Raw genomic sequence first — 20243 nt, 5'->3', positions numbered from 1 at the left:
TGACCATCAAGCTCTGGTGTTGATCTCGGGACCTTCGTTTCTGATCTCCACTGCCTCCCGCAATTTGCGGCTTGTCCTGCCACTGGTCCTTGCAATCACAGACACTGCTGAGAAGATGCTGTCCCTGATGCTCAGGTTGATCCCTGCATGCTTAGCTCGCATGTGGTCACCCCATAGCTTATCCACAGTTCGCCTATGAGCTTCACCGTTGTGTTCCTCCAGTCTAGTCTTCAGTGTGCGACCCGTCTCTCCGATGTGTTTTTCCTTGCACAACTTGCATTGCAGACAGTAGATCACATTCTTCCTCAAACATATTTTCACTCCACCCGATATACAAGTCAGACACGGTCCCATTGGGCGTCTCTTTGTCTTTCTGATGTTGGGATCCTTAATGAAGCTGGGCGAACTTTGTGCTGACTGACAGAGTTGACGTCTGAGGCTACCCGCATGCTCGTGAACCACCCGGACTGGTCAATTGTGCTTCCGGATAGCTTTGCTGACCCTGTGATCCACCTTGTCCGACTTATATGGCAGTACCAAAACAAGTGGTCGTTAAAACGTTTGATTTTGTGAATCGTTAAACTTTCCGGGTTTAGAGAAGATAGAGTTTTGCTACCTACTCACTTTATCTACAAACAATTGTATGATCTGCTTTGATATGGCAGCTAACGTCTACATACAAACAACAACAGCACTATCAAATTCCGCCAGCAGCAATGAGCCATTACCTGTTACAACAACTATCAGTCTTGAGACCACTGGAGACGGTAAGCAAGGCATGCGAACAATCTTTTCGAAAATTTATCTACAGATCAACCTTTGTTCGAACACTCACAATGGGTTTTCGGAAAAGCAGAAGAAAACATGATTTAATGCGTAAATGTTCTAACTTCACAAACAGATTTCCATGCTAGGCCATCTGAATGGTGTCCGTGGCAGAATTTAGCTATTTACCCATCTCTTGTAACTCGTAACTTGTAACAAACGTGGTAAGTCGTGAGAGCCAAAGCATTGACATCGTCTTTCCAAATCTTCCACTATTGTTAACTAGAAGTACCTCACAAGTCATTCGTTTTCATTTAGATTGCGCACAACTTTGACGTTGGCCTGGCAGGAGTAGAATTTCCTTAACTGGTTGCGTCTCTTGATACAAATGAAGTGCCAGTGGTGGCCTGGATGTGCGAACTTTACTTCAATGTAACCTCTGTATGTAATCTGCCTCAGTTGTAGGGGCGGCAGTTTTTTTTTGTATTTTTTACTAACGTCACTATGCTCCCGAATGAATGCGGAAAGTGGTGGCAGGGCCCTGCTGCTCAGCCGACCTTGGTGGTCTCAGCGCCTGCACAGACAAGCGCGCCAAAAAACAGAGAAAGACGTAAGAGAGAAGGAGAGAACAGCATGACGAGAGCAAGACATGTATACGGAAATGCAGCGCCCACTATTAGCGCCTACGCATCCACTGCAGAAGGATATAAATAAAACATATGCCGGAAAAGAAAATGGGTGTCAATCAGAACTTAAGCTAATGAAGTCAAAGATCGTCAGTTGCTCTTTGCCAGTCAAGGCACAGCAGGTACTTATGGCATCTTTCCTTTAAAGACTGCAGTTGTTGTGGGTGGGGTGCAGATCGTAAGACATGTTCCGGCAGGCTGTTCCACGTTGGAATGGCGCAATCGGAGAATCCATTGCAGAGGCTGCTTAGGGTGCGTGCTGGGAGTGTTGTTTTAGCTGGTTCTGGTGTTGCTGAGCGATCTTAGTAGCCCACCTGGTCGATGGTCTGCACGGAGAGGGTGGGTCGGCTGGGGCTGGTAGAATGGCCTTAAGAGACCATGTCTGAGAAAACTCGAAGGGAATTGGTGAGCACACATGCTCATTCCCTGGGCACAGCAAATTCACAACTCATTTCACTTAACAGAATCATTTTCAACGTTTCGGCAAATTGCCATCATCAGGATGCAATACGAAGTGGAAGTCTGCCAAGGAGCAGTTATATCCACCAATTTTGTGTTCTTAGTAATAATAATTGTAACTGTTGTTGATAATAATTATTTGTATGACTGCACATGTTACCTCAGTGCTAGAAATATGACATGTCTAAAACTAGTGACAGATCACAAGTTTTCACTGACTCACATGCTGGGTGTTGGTAATACGTTAGCACAGCGCAGATGTGACCAGATAACTTGAGAAATGTCTGAACAGGTTTCTCGCAAGCAATACACGAATGTGACCATGTCAGTGTTTTCCAGAAAATACTGTCACCTAGATAGCCAGTGTGGTGTGACTGTTTTAGAGTAATGACCATCCAGAACTGGTGTTGATCTCTGGGCCTCCGTTTCTGATCTCCACTGCCTCTCGCAATTTGCGGCTTGCCCTGTCACTGGCTCTTGCAACCACAGACACTGCCGAGAAGATGCTGTCCCCGACACCTAGGTTGATCCCTGCTTGCTTAGCTCGCATGTGGTCACCCCATGGCTTATCCACAGTGCGCCTACGAGCTTCACCGTTGTGTTCCTCCAGTCTCGTCTCCAGTGTGCGACCCGTCTCTCGGATGTAATTTTCCCTGCACAACTTGCATTGCAGCCGGTATATCACATTTTTCTTCCAACATATTTTCACTCCACCCGACTTACAAGTCAAACACGGTCCCATTGGGCGTCCTCTTCTCTTTGTCGTTCTGATGTTGGGCTCCTTAATGCAGCTAGGCGGACTTTGTGCTGAGTGACAGAGCTGACGTTTGAGGCTACCCGCATGCTCGTAAACCACCCGGACTGGCAACTTGTGCTTCCGGATGGCTTTGCTGACTCTGTGATGCACCCTGTTCGACTTATATGGCAGCTTCAGAAACGCACAACACGGATTACCTCAGCGGCGACGCTTGGGTTTCCTTGCTGCTTCTCGGGCATTGATGATGAGGCTATCTGGATAGTGGTTGAGTTGAAGTTGGTCTTGAATTTTCTGTTCAATTTCCTTACACATGGTGTCATTGGAAGACAGACGTTGTGCTCTTAAGAATTGAGACTTGGCAACAGGAAGTTTGATGTGATGGGGGACAGCAGACGCGTAGTCTATCAGCAATTCACTATTGCTTGGCTTTTGGAAGAGCTTGTACGTTATCTGGCCCGACTGTTGTATGGGAATCGTCACGTCCATGTAATCAATCCAGCCTTTACTACTGCTGAGCTCGTAGGTGAACTTTGGTTGGTCGTGTCCTGCATTGAAGTGCTGTATTAGCTCCAAGAGGCGTTTCTCACGGTGGGTCCAGAGAATGATCACATCATCAATGTACCGTTTGTAAAGCACGGGCAGAACCGGTGAATCAGCAAGAAGGCGCGTTTCCAGAGAGTGCATGAACAATATTGCGAATGGTGGTGCTAGATTATTGCCCATTGCAACTCCCTCTAGCTGGTGGTAAATTTGTCGCCCGAGTCTGACGAAATTGTTACTGAGAACGAATTGAAGCAAGTCCTTGACTTCACACGCGTCAAGGCCGAATATGTTGATTCTTTTGAAATTTTGTTTCAATATTTCTCCCACTGCGTTGACGCCCTCTTCAATTGGAATGCTCGGGTACAGGCCCCACGACATCCAAAGTGGCAAGAATTGTCCCCTCTGGAACTTTGAGATCTGGGAATAAAGCGCGGATGTCATCAAGGGCTTCATGCGTATCAGTGAGGTGTGCTGGGACGAAGTCTAGCAACTGGTGTAGAATGCTTCTAGTACGATTGATATGCCCTTGACAGGACTATCACGTGCAGACACGACGGGTCGTAGGGGTAGGTTCTGTTTATGATCCTTTGGGAGACCATAAAACTAGGGGAATCTTGTATCATTGGGGAGAATCGACTTCAGCAGCTTTGAATCCATGTTCTTGCATTTGTCCCCAAGGACAGCTTTCGCCCGTGTCTCGAACTCGCTTATTGTTAGGTCAACCTTTTCGTACATAGCGCTATCTGATAGCAATGTGTCTGCCTTCTCCAGGTAGAGCGCTTGTTTCAGTGCGACCAACTTTTTACTTTTGTCTGACGGTTTGATGACTGTACTGGTGTCCCTGCGGAGTCTGGCTAGCTCCTCTCGTTCCTCCTTGGTCATATTAGACGTCGGTGGCTTGTGCTTGGTGTAGGCAGCGAGAACATCGTCCTTGAAGTTCGCAAGCTTCCTTTCTTCATCGTCACACATTTTCGGCGGTTGTTTAAACCCACGTTGCTTGAGCTTCCAGAGTTTTCTGTCGCCCACAGTGTCAGAAACAGTCTCGTTGTCTGGAACCTCCACCTCTTGAGGCCCTGCTTGCTGGCAGCGCAACGTGTAGGCCATCCGCTCGACAGACGTAATCACCTCCGAACGCTCACGAACCGAAAAATTGCCTGTCGAAGGAACAAAGCTCGGCCCAAGCTCCAGACACCAGTACAGTCATCAAACCGTCAGACAAAAGTAAAAAGTTGGTCGCACTGTAACAAGCGCTCTACCTGGAGAAGGCAGACACATTGCTATCAGATAGCGCTATGTACGAAAAGATTGACCTAACAATAACCGAGTTCGAGACACGGATGAAACCTTGGGGACAAATGCAAGAACATGGATTCAAAGCTGTTTGGCATAGAGGCCTGATTGCCAAGTTGGGTGCCTATGGCATTGGTGGCAACCTGCTTTGTTTCTTTGAAAGGTACCTAACTGACAGATAACAGGCTGTACGCGTCGCAACACCCTCTCGTCTCCCAAGGCAATTAATTCTGGTGTGCCACAGGGGTCAATCCTGGGGCCACTATTCTTTTTAGTCTACATCAATGATCTACCGATGTCTGTCCCTAATGTTTCACTGTTCGCCGATGACACCACAGTTTCCGCTTCAAGTAAGTGCAAGCAATTGCTAGTCAATGACCTCCAGAAAAAGATAAACTCCACCATTTCTTGGATGTCGACTTGGAAGCTGAGACCGAACACTAGTAAGACCAAAGTGATATTCTTCTGTAGCGGTGCTAGTGATCAGTTCTGTAATGTGTCTTTATCATGTCCTGGCAGCTCATCGACCATAGAAATTGTCCATGAACATAAGCACCTTGGTATTATTGACGACTGTCTAACATGGGCTCCTCATGTAGACTATATTTGCAAGAAAACTACTAGTGTTCTCGGCATACTATATCCTCATCGTTCTCATTTGCCAAATACATGCCGTTCTATGTTTTATCTCTCGTATCTATTACCTATTTTCCAGTATGCATGTCAGTCTTGGTGTAGTATAAGTCAACATCTTGTGAACAAACTTAAAATCCAACATAAATCTCTTCTTAAAAAACAAGCAGCGTTTATTTCCTAGTCTTGAGCTCTATTGATAATCGCAAACAGCAGCTTTGCGTTTTGATCCAGAGAATTCGCCTACGTAAAATTCCCATTCATCTCTCCGTATTCAATTGGTTTTCTCTGTCCAGGCCCACTCGTACTGGTCTCTCACTTCCCCGTGTTAATTCAGCCGCATTTACCAACTCTCCTCTGTTTTTGTCCTGCAGCCTTTGCCTGCAACTTCCCCAGCATGTTTAGACATCAAAATGTCTTTCCAGCTTTAAACATGCACTCCGATCGCATAATGTAGTACGATAGGATCTCATTGCTGGATTCTTGTCTATCCTTCTTTCTTCTCTTTTTCTATATTCCTTTCTTTTCTTTTCATGCCGTGGTTGGCTATCACCCCTCTCTTGCACTTTGCGTGCCAATTGGTCATGGACCACGAGTTGAGTGAAATAAATTAATATAAAATTAAAAGCTGCTGAAGTCGATTCTCCCCAATGATGCAAGATTCCCCGAGTTCTATGGTCTCCCAAAGGATCATAAACAGAACCTACCCCTACGACCCGTCGTGTCAGCATGTGATAGTCCTGTCACGGGCATATCAATCGTACTAGAACGCATTCTACACCAGTTGCTAGACTTCGTCCCAGCACACCTCACTAATACGAATGAAGCCCTTGATGACATCCGCGCTTTATTCCCAGATCTCAAAGCTCCAGAGGGGACAATTCTTACCACTTTGGATGTCGTGGGGCCTATACCCGAGCATTCCAATCGAAGAGGGAGTCAACACAGTGGGAGAAATATTGAAACAAGCTGCTGAAGTCGATTCTCCCCAATGATGCAAGATTCCCCGAGTTCTATGGTCTCCCAAAGGATCATAAACAGAACCTACCCCTACGACCCGTCGTGTCAGCATGTGATAGTCCTGTCACGGGCATATCAATCGTACTAGAACGCATTCTACACCAGTTGCTAGACTTCGTCCCAGCACACCTCACTAATACGAATGAAGCCCTTGATGACATCCGCGCTTTATTCCCAGATCTCAAAGCTCCAGAGGGGACAATTCTTACCACTTTGGATGTCGTGGGGCCTATACCCGAGCATTCCAATCGAAGAGGGAGTCAACGCAGTGGGAGAAATATTGGAACAGGATTTCAAAAGATTCAACATGTTCGGCCTTGACGTGTGCGAAGTCAAGGACTTGCTTCAATTCGTTCTCAGTAACAATTTCGTCAGATTCGGGCGACAAATTTACCACCAGCTAGAGGGAGTTGCAATGGGCAATAATCTAGCACCACCATTCGCAATATTGTTCATGCACTCTCTGGAAACGCGCCTTCTTGCTGATTCACCGGTTCTGCCCGTGCTGTACAAACGGTACATTGATGATGTGATCATTCTCTGGGCCCACGGTGAGAAACGCCTCTTGGAGCTAATACAGCACTTCAATGCAGGACACGACCGACTCAAGTTCACCTACGAGCTCAGCAGTAGCAAAGGCTGGATTTATTACATGGACATGACGATTGCCATACAATGGTCGGGCCAGATGACGTACAAACTCTTCCAAAAGCCAAGCAATAGTGGATTGTTGATAGACTACGCCTCTGCTGTGCCCCATCACATCAAACTTCCTGTTGCCAAGTCTCAATTCTTAAGAGCACAACGTCTGTCTTCCAATGACACAGATTGAAGATGTGATCATTCTCTGGGCCCACTGTGAGAAACGCCTCTTGGAGCTAATACAGCACTTCAATGCAGGACACGACCGACTCAAGTTCACCTACGAGCTCAGCAGTAGCAAAGGCTGGATTGATTACATGGACATGACGATTGCCATACAATGGTCGGGCCAGATGACGTACAAACTCTTCCAAAAGCCAAGCAATAGTGGATTGTTGATAGACTACGCATCTGCTGTGCCCCATCACATCAAACTTCCTGTTGCCAAGTCTCAATTCTTAAGAGCACAACGTCTGTCTTCCAATGACACCATGTGTAAGGAAAGTGAACAGAAAATGCAAGACCAACTTCAACTCAACCACTATCCAGAGAGCCTCATCATCAATGCCCGAGAAGCAGCAAGGAAACCCAAGCGTCGCCGCCGAGGTAATCTGTGTTGTGCGTTTCTGAAGCTGCCATATAAGTCGGACAGGGTGCATCACAGCGTCAGCAAAGCTATCCGGAAGCTCAAGTTACCAGTCCGGGTGGTTTACGAGCATGCGGGTAGCCTCAAACGTCAGCTCTGTCACTCAGCACAAAGTCCGCCTAGCTGCATTAAGGAGCCCAACATCAGAACGACAAAGAGAAGGGGACGCCCAATGGGACCGTGTCTGACTTGTTCGTCGGGTGGAGTGAAAATATGTTGGAAGAAGAATGTGATATACCGGCTGCAATGCAAGTTGTGCAGGGAAAAATACATCCGAGAGACGGGTCGCACACTGGAGACGAGACTGGAGGAACACAACGGTGAAGCTCGTAGGCGCACTGTGGATAAGCCATGGGGTGACCACATGCGAGCTAAGAAAGCAGGGATCAACCTAGGTGTCGGGGACAGCATCTTCTCGGCAGTGTCTGTGGTTGCAAGAGCCTGTGACAGGGCAAGCCGCAAATTGCGAAATGCAGTGGAGATCAGAAACGAAGGCCCAGAGATCAACACCAGTTCTGGATGGTCATTACTCTAAAACAGTCACACCACACTGGCTATCTAGGTGACAGTATTTTCTGGAAAACACTGACATAGTCACAAACGTGTATTGCTTGCGAGAAACCTGTTCAGACATTTCTCAAGTTTTCTGGTGACATCTGCGCTGTGCTAACGTATTACCAACACCCAGCATATGAGTCAGTGAAAACTTGTGATCTTTCACTAGTTTAAGACATGTCATATTTCTAGCACTGTGGTAACATGTGCAGTCATAGAAATAATTATTATCAACACCTAAGAACACCAAATTGGTGGATGTAACTGCTCCTTGGCAGACTTCCACTTCATATTGCATCCTGATGATGGCAATTTGCCGAAACGTTGGGAATGATTCTGTAAAATGAAATGAGTTGTGAATTTGCCGTGACCAGGGAATGAGCAAGTGTGCTCACCAATTCTCTTCGAGTTATGAAGCTGCAGGATGCCTCACCGCTACTCTGTAGCTCAGATTTCGGTCAAATTTTGCAGGTAGGTTTGCTTTGGGGTGTAGATCGACATTCCCAAACCCGCGCAAAATCTTTTGAAGGGAACCATGAAATTGGCCTAGCCCTCAATATTGGCCCAATATTCGCACGATTTATGGGTCTACAAACGAGCCACGGCACGGCGTACAAGAAGAGCTACGAACAAAACTCCATCAAGCCAACATCACCTCACCTTAGAGTAGTTCTTGGGGCAGCACCACTTAGCCATGCCAGCATCCCAGAAGACGAGGGCAAGACGAGGGCAATCATTCTTCATTCCTCTTGCAGTAAAATCCAAAAACTACACGCAAAGTTCAGTCACTGCACAACTGTTGCACCGAAAAATGTTGGTGGCGCAAGGAGAAGCTTGTCGTTTGGAGTGACAAGTGATCACTGCTGCTTTTCCTTGTCAGAGTCAACTATACACTTTGTTCTGGAGCGTTGGGTGTTGTGTTGGAGTAGAAATTGCTGACTAGATGTCGAGGAGGGGCGAGCTTTCCTGCACAGGTATGAGTTTTTGACGTATTTCAGAATAGTCGAGTGGAAAAATTCAAAAATGTTTATTTCAAGAAAAGCCAAAAAAGATGAAAGGGGACATGTCCTCAGTGCTAGAAGAGGTGTTCTACTATCGGCCGGTGTATAGTGTTTGCTAGTTGAGGACGTTGCTGGCTGTTTTATCAGCGCTTGTAATTTGGCTAAATTCAACACGATCATTTGTGGCGTCAAGGAATGATTGCCCTCGTCTTCTGGGATGCTGGAGTGGCTAAGTGGTACTGCCCCAATAACTCTTCTAAGGTAAATTAATGTTGGCTTGATGGAGTTTTGTTCGTAGCTTGTTCTAGTACGCTGTGCCGTGGCTCGTTTGTAGACCCATAAATCGTGCCAATATTGGGCTAATACTGAGCGGTATACCAATATCATGGTTCCTATCAAAAGATTTTGTGCGGGCTTTGGAATGTCGCTCTACACCCCAAAGCAAACCTACCTGCAAATTTTGAGCGACATCTGGGAGATCGACGTGCACATATGTTCTGGTTTTCTCAGACATGCTCTCTTAAGGTGATTCGTCGGGGGAAGATACGTTAGCCTGAAGAGGAGCGACAGGGAAGGAACCATTCTGCGGTGCTCCAGCCTGGGAAGCCAAACTCCTGGGCCGATGATCTTTAACAAATCTGTGCTGCATCCTGTCCAGGCTGGAGGTACTGTAGCCCATCCACACCAAGGGGCAGTACTCTATCAGAGGGCGAGACAAACCGCTTGTACACAGCTGTGCTACCTCTGGCGTCTAGGAGGGGGGCAACTTTGGCAAGGAAGTGGAGCCGCTGAGCTGCTTTGGTTGCAATGGAGTGGAGATAAGTTGAGAAAGACCGCTGGCTGTCAAATGTGACACCGAGCAGCTTAATCTCCTGCTCCTCCGGGAAGGCAGCTCTTGAAAACAGTACTGGTGGCATGGCTGGGCGTAGCTTATAGTGGTCAATGGTCATCGCCTGAGACTTGGAGTGGGTGTCAAAGGTGACACGGAGCAGCTTAATCTCCTGCTCCTCCGGGATGGCAGCTCCTGCAAACAGTACTGGTGGCATGGCTGGAGGTGGCTTATAGTGGTCAATGGTCATCGCCTGAGACTTGGACTGGTCAAATGTCACTCGCCAGTCTCCGCGCCACTCAGCGATGCGTTCCATGATGGCTTGGAGCTGCACTGTGGAGTCGGCGATGTGGGATGTGGCAGACAGGCACTGGTAGAGGGTAGTGTCATCCGCCTAGGTGGCAAGTTCGGAGCCCGCGGGGAGATGGTCTTCACAATCGTTCACGTAGAGTAGAAACAATGTGGGACCGAGAATGTTGCCCTGCGGGACACCAGGCTGCACAGGTTGCGCTGAAGACTGCTTGCCAGTTACAACCGCGTGAAGGCGACAATCGCGAAGGTACTTCAAAGTAGCTTGACGGCCAGCCATGGAGGTGACCATGTAGCCCAGAAACTGAAGCCTTGTGCAGCAAACTGGGGTGGCTGACTTTGTTAAAGGCACCTGCGATATCGAGCGCAAGTACACAGACAGCTCCTCCAAGGCCGGGTGTCTTCGACCATTCAGTGTGATGCTTAGTGAGGATGTCGACAGTACGGAGACCCTTGAGAAACCCGAACTGCCTGGGCGAGAGGACGTGGTGCTTCTCAAGGAAGTTGGTTATATGTTGGTTGACAATAGCCTCCATTACTTTCGACATAACGGGAAACAAGGACACGATGCGGTTATTCTTGGAGAGACTCTTGGACTTTTTCTTATGGATGGGCACTACCCTCGAGATCTTCCATGATGATGGTTGCACCTGGCTGTGGAAATAGAGAGAGAATAGTTTGGCCAAGTGGTTTGCAGAGGAAATCTGCACATAATATCAAAACCCGTGCTGGACAGCATCCGGACCAGTAGCTTTCTCAGGATTGATTATGCGTAGCTCTCTCCGTACTGTTGCTTGCCGAAACTTCGTTAGGAATAAACGCCTTGAGCCTCTTGTACGGGCAAAACAACATATTTATGAAGAAACACCACAATTACATAAAACGAAGCATCAGAACTTTGAATAACATTGGCAGCGTCAACGACTTTTGTGTAGTGATGGTGACTGGTCATAACATCAGATGCAGCTTGCCGAAAATGCAAAGAAGACAGGGTCTGGGCTCTCCGTTGTCTGACACCTGGAAACCCGCAGAATTGTGTGTTGCAAGAAAGACTGGTTGTACCTCCAGAGGGCGCGAGTGGTTTTCGGTTCCTTGTTTGTGCGTACTGGGAAGTCGGCAATGATGACGGAGTGATCTGACGCTCCCATTGGGGCAAGGCACTTGATCGGTATCTTGCCTGGAACGTCTGACATGATGAGGTCAAGAGTGTTCATGAATGTAGCACATCTCCTCCGCCAGCTCTCCTGCAAGTGTGGTTTTTGTACTGCCCAGCCAGAGCACAATGTGGACAATAAAGTCTCCTGCCAGAACTAACTGTTGGCCAAAGCGCCGAGCAGTGTGTAGCTCACAGTCAAGGTACTCTAGTAGCTCTGTGTCGTTCCCTGCACCAGATCCTTACCTGTACACTGCACAAATCACGCTTCGAATGCCCAGATGACTTCGTGGTGAAGACAGTTGATTTGCTGCAGGTGCTGGAGGGCAAAGTTGTCTCTGATCCAAATAGCGACACCACCGACATGTTCATTGCGATCACTTCAGATAGGTACCGCATAGCCCGGGAGGGATGCTTCGTCATCGGTGATCCTGTCTGGCGAAAAAAAATTTCACTTACTAAAATTTGTATCGGGTGTGGTCGTTGTAGCTAGGTGCCGTAGCTCCCCGAGCTTTGACTTCAACCAAAGGCATCTGTGAGCAGGGGCCGGAGTTTAGGTTGCAGTGCACGAGTTGGAGCCATCATTTTGAGGACTGGTTGTCCTGCTGGGGTTGCTGCGCACCATGCTGGGCAGCATGTTTTGCATCCTGTGACAAGGAATCTGGTGACCGTTTGGCAGAGGAACATTTGCGATATCCTGGCGGACACTTGCCCATTTTCGGCTGTGTGTAGGCTGCATTGGTGGGCTTTTGACAGGCGTCCCCACCCTTTACAACTGACAATGTACAAACTCATTGATGCTGTCCAGGGTGCAGTCGTGGCTCAAGTTGCCCACAAAGAACACCGACCTATTTTTCTTGGCGGGCTGCACGCAACTCATTTCCAACTGTCATCCTTGATGACGGTCAGGATAGGTTGGCTCTTCTCGCAGTTTGAGTGTACAGGCTCAGGATCAACTGTCCACAGTCAGTGCATTTCCGCCTGATACTGGGTAATCTTTAGGTTGTTGAATGTCAGCACCACATGTTACTAAGGAAAAAGCCACTTGTACGGGCAAGTCTACATGCATATCATCAAAATATAGTGATTGGGGAAGTCAAATCAAAAATAATTGAAAACAAAAGCAAGAAAACAGTGGTATTATTGTTTTGTCCAGGTGGTGATTTTTCATTTATTTATCTATTTATCTATGGATTCCCCAAAGGCCGAGGCCTAAGTCTAGGGGGTCTCCGTTCATGGCTTACTGGAAATCTATCTGCAAAATTATAACATGTAGATTGAGAAGAGGAAGGGTTATAACAAAATGCGTTCTGTAGAAATCAGCCGTAACATTCGTTACTATGTTACAGGAAGGCTGGAAGGAATGAAACCAGCGGGTTCAAAGCGGATGTAAGGGGGAAATCAACCCAAACTCAACTCAAAAAGCAATTTGCTATGGATTGAACACAACAGCAACAAAACATTGATGAGATTATGCTGAACTGGTAGGTATTGGAATGGGGTTGCCCCCATCACTGGCGCTCGCGCTATTCCGCCGACTTGACTTGACACTTGACTGACTCACGACTGCCATCCAAAGCACACAAGAAGTCTATCGAACTTCGACTTGGCAAACCTGCAAGAAAGCACCACTCCCTGATCAATACACAGTGTTTCAGGTAATTCAACCCTCGCCAGTTGAGCTTGAGTACGCTGAGGAAGATTGTGCCTGAAGAGCACCATTTATATAGTACTCTCCAGGCACAACAATCACCAGGGGTACAAACTTACAGAGACAGGTAGGTATTGTAGTAGATCAAAAATACTTGTAGGAATAACACCAAGTGCACTTACCTACTAGCAGTTGGACGGATTTATTGAAAACTATGATAGTACCAAATTAATATGTTTGGAGAACAACGATCACTATGTGTCTCATATTATTTTCACCATCTGCAGTGGGCTGCGATATAGTCGATGCATCATCTCAAAATGTGAAAATAAAATACTATGTGGGAAACAAGAAGCATAATAGCTCCCTGACAGTACCGAAGAACACCATTGCTATCTTCACCTGCCCCAAAGGAATGCACTTCAGCGAGGAGCATGAAAGCTTGAGCGCAGTTACCTCGGTTTGCCAAGACTCCGGTGTTTGGGATAACGATACTCCAATTTGCGAATTTCCATCTACTCGAAGTACTGGTAAGTGAGCTTAAAAAGCTCTTATCTTCATTCTATTTTTTTATGATAATGATCACGGAAAACCAAAGGTTGTTGTTTCTGAATACTGTAATTCTAGTTACAAGTAGAAATCAACAAACAATGGACTGTGGTTGTAACGCCGAGACCATAGCTCGCTGTTGTGGGCTTTCCTTACCAGCACAGGCTTCGTATGCAGCCTTTACTCTCCCTGCTGTTTCGTTACTGTATATTATGTTGTCTTATCTCCTTCTGATAGTAGGTTGTTTAATTTTAATTGTGAAAAACTGGTTAAAAATTAAAAAACCATGCCAAAATGTAGAGAAAAGAAAACCAGACGTTGCTTGTTCCAACGATGGACACGCACTTCCTGCCGAACTTGACACTGGACTGACTTGCGACTACCATCCTGAGCACACAGGCAGCACGTCACAACCTCCACTTGACAAACCTGCAAGAAAGGACCACATCTTGCCCAATTCACCGTGTTTCGGGGAATGCACCCCTCAGCAGTTGAGCTTGATTAGGCTCAGCATGATTTGTGCCAGAAAAGCACAACTTATATAGTGCTACCCCATCACCAGGGATACAAACTTACAGAGGCGCTTAATTTCCGACGCGACAAACACCTTGTTAGGCCCCAGGCAGCAGCGTAAGTCAGAGTTGCTTATGGAATTATGCTGAATAGTCGTTGAGAGCCAGTAGCTATTCACAACGCTGTCACCTCCAAAAACTAGTTACACATCATGGATGTTTCGGTTCTTGAAAATCAATTCTCCAAACTTTGACGCTACAAAAGCACAACAAAGTGAGCAAGTATCCCGATATTTCAAAAACATAACAATTATGACAATTGAACTCGGATAATGAGCCAGTATTAAAATGTAAAATATAAGAAGGAAACACGTAGGATTATCTAGGATTATCTACTCCTGATGCATGACCCTTTTGTGGACGAGTTGACTACGCTAACATGACATTACTAGTTTCACACGACGTACGTTTTCGCAATATTGTTAGTGAACCTTCCAAGTTGGAAGGCTGTTGGAAAACTGTTGAAATTGGAGATGTGTTAGAGCTAAATCTTAGGCCGTTGAAAAGCGCAGCAGCCTGTCAGTTTAGTGCCCTGTTATCGAATGCTCTGACTGCTTATAATCTGGTTACAGTCGTGGAGAGTTGCTTCAAAACTCGTTCCCTTGTGTTTTTTTTCTATTTTGCAATTATGACGAGTTTACGAGTATCCAAGAAAGAGTAAGAGCATGATTTCGCGAGCATAATTCGCCTGAGCCTAGTAGTGAATCCATCACGAATATGCATTGGTTTGAGGGAAAGATGCAAACGGGAAAGGTCTGCAGAGAAAATTGACTGTGAACACCAGGACTCGAATCAGGCGCCTTTGCTTGTGACCAACGATGCTGTAACCACTGAGGTTTGGTGTAGCTGTCATACAAGCAGAGACCTTTCAGCTTTTTTTTTTTAATTTTTTATGAAAGTGCACATGCCTACATAGAATGGAAGAGAAAAACAACAACAACATCAAGAGAACATAGGGGACTACAAAGGGCGTGTAGGTGCTATTGAGCTGTGCAGGTGAGGTGAAATGCGCTCCCCCGATCAATAGTCTCGGGATCAAGGCGCACATCACGCACCATGGGGGAAAGAGAGAGAAGAAAGACTGTGTGGTAAGAATGAGAACCTGAGCGCCAGACAATATTGGAGAGAGAGAGGAAGAGAGGGGGGGGGGGGGGTGAGTGAGGGAGGGGGAGTGAGTGAGTGCCAGATTAGTTCAGGAAACTATGGCAATGGACCAACAGCTGCGTTGCTTTCAGTAAGGGGGGTGGGGCAATACGGAGAAGTTAGATCGGAGCTGCTGCCAGGCAGAGTAGTGCGCAGGCACTGGATCAGCGAGGAAGGGGCTACGAAAAGCAGCAACAAGGAAAGAAGTGAAGAAAAAAACTTAAACGCAATACATTCTGCACTGAGGTGATTCGAGAGCTCTAGGGAGCAAGGTACAGTTCAGTGGGGTGAAGACAAGGTGATCGTTGTGGGACTGGAGAATGGAACATCGTCAAATTTAGCCATGGAATGTTGTCGCCCACAACCAATCCTGGCGTATCAGGTGCTGACAAATGCGAGACTTGAAGGCCTTACTGCGAGTGTAAAGTATGATTTAGCACAGCAGCATTAGGGTGAAGGTGACTTGAACCTGACTATTTCAAGGATAAATAAACATTCTTTCAGACTATTTCCGAACAACTTAGACGTCCTTCTATTTACCACCTGAATAAACTTTTGTCTCCATTTTGAGCAATATTTTCCGGGTGAATCCTTTGGAGTCCATGGTTTGATTTCGAACCATGGGCATTTTGTATGCATGTGGGCGCAGTCAAACTTTCTGTTCTCCGCCAAATCTTGACCGAATCCAACAATCGAAGGATCCAGATGGTAGAGAAAACTCTCCGCTATCGCCTCGATTAGCTCCGAAGTCTCTTCGATGACGTTTGAGTGAGCGGCGAGCGATCTAACATTTTGAATTTTATGCGTTGCGTGCTGCGAGTCAGCAGTGCGTGGAAAAGGGATTTTCGCAGCTTCACGACAGGCAGCACGTGCCAGGATCGGCGCGGCGCGAAGTCACGGCAAGGTACACTAGAACAGTTTCGAGCTAGATTCAGTGATATGGCTGCAGGAGACCAATTTCGTCTCAGACCTGGAGCTGGATTTGCGTTTGGAGCACGTTGTGGCGGACAATGAGTAGTGCTCTTGGCGAGTTTGGGCTGATTGTATTTCTCTCATCAAGAGCTTTCCAACGAGCCCAAGATCTTCAGAATCGGTGAAGTAGAACCAAAGTTATGTTTGAAATCGAGTGCGCATTTTCGTGACTGCCAAAAATTCTGCGGAAGCAAACAAAGTTCTGGACTCCAAAGGGTTAATTGGAAAATAGATGTAGATTGCCAAGGCTTTTCCTGCTTGAGTTACACGATTTATGTATTTAGTGCTCCAATATCCATTCTTAGGAAAAAAGGTTTCGAGCAGACCCGCTCTCTTCCCGTTCACTCTGCAAACACGAACTCGTTTCTCAATCAATTATTAGAACTTTTTGGCCAATTCACCGTCATCAGGTATGGCATACCTGATTCATTAAAGTTTGCAGAGTGAATGAGAAGAGATGGGGTCTGCTCTGAAACCGTTTTTTCCCATGAATGAAGCACCAGGAAGCCTGACCACTGCTACTAATGTCCATTCTGTTTTCTTTTTACCCAGGCGAAGATACTGACACATCGCTTACCCCAATAATAGCTTCAGTATGTGGTGCAATCGTCATAATAGCCATAATACTATTTATCTTTCTACGTTGGCGTCGGGGACTGACTTCGAAAGAATGCCCTACAACAGGCGGTGGGGGCATTTATGATGAAGCGATAGAAGGAAGAGTTGCAACAACCCAAGTGCCCGACGGCGAAGTCGGAGCAGAGATGACGGACAATAACGCCTATTCCCTAGGTGGAAGCGCTCTACCTGAACCGGAGCCTGCTCTGTATTCTGATATCAATGAATTGAAGGAGACTGGCATGGATGAATATGAGGCCGTGGAAAACACATATGCAGATCTGTCAAAGGACGCAGCATCGGATACCTGCAGCAATGAATATGTTCACTGCACTCCACAGCCACAATAGGGAACCACAATCAACCTTTTAAAAGTATTCGAGAATCACATTTCAACATTCTGTACTACACAGCGACACCCGCGTTCTGCACGCTACTCTAGCGAACACTTTTGAACACATAATATGATTTCCTTTCGTCTGTCATCGAAATCATCATTTTCCATTCTGAATCGTGTCATTGATTCTTGGTCACCCTATTCCAATAATTTTAACGTCATTGGGTGTGTTTTAATATAAGTCACTTTCCACTGTCGTCTCGTTAGCTTTTAGTGACTATTGGCCATGTCACCTGATCACACACGAAAGGTCTACTATCTTACCATTTCTCTAATGTATATTTTTCGACACTTCGTCACCCACTGTTTCTGTTCACTCCATCATCATCATCAATTGAACCCCTCGATAGGCACATGGCCTTTGGGTCATTTCATAATAATGATAATAATAATAATAATACTCAAAATGCCAACAGATGCTGTCAATTCAATTACTGTCTCTCCAAGCTCCAACATTCAGGAGTAAACTTAAAAATGTGTATAACGCACTCAGCTCCTTTCTAAACATCTAAGCATGTCATAGGTTTCAGTAAAAAATGCATAGTTCATATGCCATGGCATTTATGAGGCACATTTATGTATCTTGGTATAGTTTTTCTGTCTGGCCCCCTCAAAAAATTGTCTTTCGGGCTCCCAAATCTCCCTTCTCACCACATTTCAATTGTTCCATTACTAATGATTTTGCCAGGTTAACCAAAACGATAGAATTTTTCATTTCATTTTCATTTCACAAGAGAGAGCTTGGAAGCTGTGTTTCAACACCGAGTGTTCGCGTATTTACTATCATCACGTAACTGTTTTCATTTCACCATTTTCAAAGGAAATTACCTATTCAAACGTCTACAATGTAATACAAGTATTGTCACATTTTTCATTCCATGAGCAGAAGAAAGCATTTTTTCCAATTTCAATCAAGATAATTGTTTCAAGACCGTTGTTCCAACGAGGCTGTACAGTTTTTCAATACCAGCAATAGCCATTTTCCGTTTTCACTGCTTCCAATCTCGACTGTCAGACATATACCCATACTTTATCTTTCTACACCAATAACTGTCTTTAGAACTTTTACTTTTTTAGGCGCCTTAGATTGGACAAAACCAATTGCAAAAACATTGCCCGTTTGCATCTTTCCCCTCGTAACAATAAAGACATTGTATTTGCATTGCCTTTATTTCGCGTGATGCCTTGGTCGCCATGACCCTTTCTTTTCATTTGCCTGCAAACTCCTGCGGCGGACTCTGCACATGTAGGGGTATCGCTTGTATCCAGTATATGTATTATGCTATGCATAAGAATGACCACCGTTTATTGTTTACCACATTGTTCCATGATGTGTGCAAGCTCCACTACAGCCACTTCATTACAGGAAAACCATACACAGACCGTATTCGACTCAAGTGGTCTCTTCGCGGCAAATTATTATCTCAATCACATTTTCGGACATTAGCCAAAATCACTATCCTGATGATGGCTCCTGGCCGAAATTTTGATTGCGATAATTGTTGTAATTTGCAGCGCAGAGACCACTTGATTTGAAGATAATGTGTGTAAGGTTTTTATACATCAATCCATCCAATTATGCTTGGTGTTGGTGCGTCCAATCAAGGGCAACGCAGAAAGGGGAGGAGCTTGGAATGAGGGAAAAGACCTGGATCGTAGCACGCAATTGTCAGGAATTGTCAAGTATGAATATAAGAAAGGTTTGCAGCAGAACACGACACGTGTACTCAAAAGGTTTTGCCGGTTCTGTAATCACCGATGATAATCGAGCCGAGCAAAGGGACAGGTGGCTCATGCTTAAAGGGGAAGTGCACCGATTTTTCGAGTAGGGCCCAGAAGAAAGTCAATTTGATATCGGTTCGAATGGCATATCTCTCGCTTCCATACGATAAGCCAAACTTGCCAAATCGCCAATTGTATACTCACGGTGCCATAGCGCCCAGCGCAGTGACGACGTATGAAAGGCTTAGCTCCACCACAGAGAAGGTCGATCTCTGCAGAATTTGGTCATTTTCAATTGGTTTATTGTATTCACGAAGTGAAAGAAGGCTTGTTTTCAATGCTGTTAGTGCAGGGAACTGCTTCAATCTGCTTGTTAGTAGTCCTCTCGGTTGTGTCCTGGGAGGTGACACCGACAGGAGAAAGCTGGAGTACGGAGACATCAGCAGACAAGCGAAAATTGTGACGAACAAAAAACTGAAATCTTGATTGGGACAAATCAGACGTTCAGTATTTCTCCCAACCAAGGACCATGCCGTTTGCTCTTTCGACTTCCTGAAGATGGATGTGATGCTTCCTGGCGACTCTCCTATCGGCTCGTAACATCTTCTGAAGTCAGGTGAGACGACGGGTGGTGGAGATTGACGAATGAAATAATGTCGTAGTTTTGAAAGTTTGCTGAAAATGTCTCAGGAGAGAAGGCGAATACCAAGCATCTTCTCCTAGAGGAAACCATTTCTTAGGCACAGTCAGCCTAGGGAAATGCAGGGGAAGGCCGATAAACAGTTCACGGCACTAACGGCATTGACCACAGCACTTCTTTCACACCGTGAATACAATAAGGCAATTGAAAATGACCAATTTCTGCAGTGATCGACCTTCTCTGTGGTGGAGCTAAGCCTTTCATACGTCATCACTGCGCTGGTCGCTATGGCAACGTGAGTATACAATTGGCGATAAGGCAAGTTTGGCTTATCGTATAGAAGCGAGAGATATGCCATTCACACCGATATAAAATTGTCTTTCTCCTGGACCCTACTCGAAAAATTGATGCACTTCCCCTTTAATTTACATAATCTTGAGTTTTTTCATTAGCTTACTTTCAAGCCGTTTCGTTCGGTGAAATACGGTCAGGATCTAATGAAAAAGGACAATGTATTAAGTAAGTTACAAAAGAGAGATGAGATAAACAGACCAGGGAAGAAGATGAAAGAGAACAATAAAAAATTCGTGACCCATACACTTAGAAAGAAGCTGGAGAAATACGGACGTGTGTGGACACCTAACAAGCGTAAAGTGTGGTGCGAAATAACTAGACAGCAACAGCGCTGTGT

General features: G+C 45.9%; 1 long non-coding RNA gene across 1 annotated transcript; it reads left to right on the top strand.

Moving 5' to 3' along the window:
* The first annotated feature begins 671 nt into the window (after positions 1 to 671).
* LOC135825802 (uncharacterized) lies at positions 672 to 18551 on the top strand. Its single transcript, XR_010555144.1, has 3 exons — positions 672 to 767; positions 13227 to 13469; positions 16728 to 18551. It is a non-coding gene; the product is annotated as an uncharacterized LOC135825802 (long non-coding RNA).
* Positions 18552 to 20243: the final 1692 nt, after the last annotated feature.

Source organism: Sycon ciliatum, chromosome 10 (genome assembly GCF_964019385.1).
Source record: "Sycon ciliatum chromosome 10, ocSycCili1.1, whole genome shotgun sequence".
In the NCBI taxonomy this organism is placed as follows: domain Eukaryota; kingdom Metazoa; phylum Porifera; class Calcarea; order Leucosolenida; family Sycettidae; genus Sycon; species Sycon ciliatum.
The sequence above is the reverse complement of the archived record's forward strand: the minus strand, read 5'-3'. Positions and strand labels throughout refer to the sequence as shown.